This window comes from Egretta garzetta, unplaced genomic scaffold (assembly GCF_000687185.1).
Source record: "Egretta garzetta isolate BGI_Z169 unplaced genomic scaffold, ASM68718v1 scaffold373, whole genome shotgun sequence".
Lineage (NCBI taxonomy): Eukaryota > Metazoa > Chordata > Aves > Pelecaniformes > Ardeidae > Egretta > Egretta garzetta.
Genome location: NW_009259184.1, coordinates 1,680,097 through 1,683,189, shown reverse-complemented (window position 1 = coordinate 1,683,189; position 3,093 = coordinate 1,680,097). Strand labels below are relative to the sequence as shown.

General features: G+C 44.9%; 1 protein-coding gene across 9 annotated transcripts in view; it reads right to left on the bottom strand.

The window, feature by feature from the left end:
• KLHL15 (kelch like family member 15) overlaps positions 1 to 3,087 on the bottom strand; it is a 37,253-nt gene extending 34,166 nt beyond the window's left edge. For 7 of the 9 annotated variants that reach the window (XR_004841594.1, XR_004841595.1, XR_004841593.1 and 4 more), the window contains exons 1-2: positions 2,624 to 3,087; positions 961 to 1,057 (exon numbers count right to left, since the gene is read on the bottom strand). The gene's annotated coding sequence lies outside the window, so the exon portion shown is untranslated. The remainder of the gene's footprint in view (positions 1 to 960; positions 1,058 to 2,623) is intronic. The other 2 variants (XM_035891282.1, XM_035891283.1) reach the window with 2 other exon arrangements.
• Positions 3,088 to 3,093: the final 6 nt, after the last annotated feature.

Below are 3,093 nucleotides of genomic sequence, written 5' to 3'. Positions count from 1 at the left end.
TGCCCTCCAGCAACGCACTGCAGGCAGCCCGCGGGGAAGGGCAGCCCAGCGCGGGGCGAACGGCGCCGTGCCTTAGCACAAACATCACCTCCTCGCTGCCTCTATCCTGCCTCTGCCTGGCAAACTGCGACTGTCGGAGGAGAACTAAACTACGCGCACCTTTGGTTTGCCACTGCCACCCCCAAACCATTTGCCATTCGCTATGTACCTCCCCATCACCTTCTGTGTCACTCGCTGCTTTAAATAGCAGGCCACAGGCTGCCGTCCTCCCCCTGTTCGTTGCCATTCCCATCCCCTCGGCTGCCTGTTTTCAGCCTTTCGTTACCACCCCCACCCCCCATTCTTGATTTATAAAACAAGAGTGCACCTCCTCTATAGCTGCCACCCCCAAGCTGAATGTCTTTCCCACCTTTCACAGCTTCACGCGAGGAAGCAACTACTGCTTCACAAACTAATTCCCGCTGCTATTCCCACTCTGCCCCCCTACTGCTCCCTCGCAGCCTACTTATTCCACACTACAATCAACCTGCTCCCATTTGCTCCTTCATCCCAACGGCAGGACCTCTCAGCGGACTTCATACTATCCTACCTCATCTGCTCACTCACGCAGTAGATCTGCCCCATCTCCCCAGTCGCTGTTTTAAAACCTGTTACTTGTGTGCTTACGGCAAAACAACTGACCTCTACGGACCGACTCTTCCACGACAGCTACCACTCGGGCCGCCTAAGTCTCAAAGGAAAGACATTCTCTCCCTTGTTCATAGGACGTATCTTCCGCTGTACCAGGCACAGACCCACTCACATCCCCTGCTTCAGCAAAATAAAACGAGTAGAAAGCAAGTCTCTCATACACAGAAACGATACCACCAAAACTTCACGCATCCTTCTGCCCTCTTCGGGCTTTTGACCTTCATAGGTCTGTGACGGTGGAAAAAGCTAGCAGGGCTGTTTTGGTTTTACCTGACTGTCATTTTGACGTTTGCAGTTTGTGGCAAGCTGAGGCGCAAGATGATCTTCAGGTCTCTCCTACACACTGACACAGAAGATGACCTCAAACCTAGCCAACGAAAAAAGAAAAAGCCCAACAACTTTACATACTGATTCTTGACATTTAAAAGCACGACCCCCCCCATCTCCTTCTCCTTCACATTCAACAATTTGCCTCTGCTGAAAAATCAAACTGTGTTAATGACACCTCAATTCTAATTTCCTAAATAAAAATGCAAGTGTTAAATTTGGGCCCTCAACAATGACCAGCAGTATCAACGTTGCCTCAGTTAATATTAATTTACACAGAGGTTTGGGCTGACCCCTCCGATTCAGGCATCTGTATAAAGTCAGTTACTAAGTAGTTCTACTGGCTTAAATGAGACTATTGCAATGAATAAAATTTTGGACATAGGCTTTTGAGTTATATTAATATACTGCTTACCATTTAGTTTGAATAATTTTAAACATTTAACGTACATGTACAGGTGTAATATACTTGACAACTCCTAGGAATGTTTTTACCTACTTTAATTAGACATTTGCAGTCTTTAGACTTTTCTGGTTTTTCTTCATACCACAAATATTCCCAAATACAGTGAACCAAAGTAACAAGACTATCTCAGAACATGTAAAATGTATAATCTCATTGTTAAAATAGGAGCAACAGTTTATTTTTTTTCAGATTCTTGACAGAATCCTTGGCAAGGATTAAATCCTTTCTAAAGGCTGCTGCAAATGTGACAAAAACTGTTTCGACAATTTTGCACTGCACTGCGTTATTGCATAATTTAAACAGCTGAGTAACTACAGAGTCTAGTATTTTCAGTTCATTTTCATAAAAAAGTGATTATACATGCCTGAACTTCGAGGCAACTACAACCAAGTATTGCATCATATTCCCACTACACTTTGTGTACAAGCATCACAAGCAGCTATTGTTTCCCCCAGAAGTGACGTATTTTATACAAAATTGAAAACATCACGTGAGAGATTAGGTATGAAAATTTATTTTCCAGACCAATGTGCAAAATTATTGGGTTGCAAAACAAACTACATTTTGTCCTTAGCCAATACCATCAAGGTTTCCTGCCACATTTTCATATTCATTTCTTCAAAACAAGAATGCTGGCAATGTACTTGCTCTAGGTGTATACAGCAGAACTCACTCCAAGCTCTTGTATTGGTAAAGAATGGAAGTAGCAGTATTTGCGAAAGTGGAAGGTTACAAGCATTGCTAAACCAGGCACAGCAGTTTTATACAGATTTCCACCACTGCATTTCAATCACATGGTGGTCTGCTCCAAACCTGGTTTTTTGACCCAAGCAGTTAGCCAGGCAAAATCTGAAAACGACCGCATGTCCCAGCAGACAAAGCCACCATTAATGAATGTGCATGGATTTGACATAATTGGTTACTTACACTGAAACCCCTTTCCCTGATCATAGAAAAAATCCTATTTACTAATAGAGCAATAACCTCTATGCCTTTAAGCAGTTTCCATGAAAGAGGAGTCAATTCAGTTTCCCACGAGGGAAGGCTGTGAATTTGGCCTTCAATCTCTGTTGAGCCTCTAAGCTGGCTTTTATCACCAGATCAGGGATTTTATTACATTTTTAAGCACTTACGCCTTACCCGACTCTGAAAACAGCACACTTCTGGCAGGGGTTTTTTAGCTGTTTGGTACAAAAGAGCCAAGCTGTTCAGATCTTGGGGCAGGGTCTCGTATCCGTGTGGTCTCCCTAACGCTAAGCACTCAGCCTACAAAGGACAGTAACAAGGTTGAAATTCAAAATCTTGTCAGGCTGACGGCCAGCAGAGACAGCTAACGTGGGCAGAGCGACATTTTACTGTTCCGGCAGATAAGCTGACCAGACCTCAAGTGAGATATGCTCATTTCCAATGCATGCAAGCACTCCTAGCTGAAGTTTTCCCCCCCCCTTCCCTTCTGCACCGCACCCACTCACCGCCCCAACTAAACCCCCGCTGCCACGCTGTTAGACACGCACCAACAAACGTTGGCGCATAAACCGCCGACGCAGGACGAAGCTCCTCCTTTCGGTGTATCGTTCAACCAGACCAAGTCCCCACCCCACCGAGCCCAT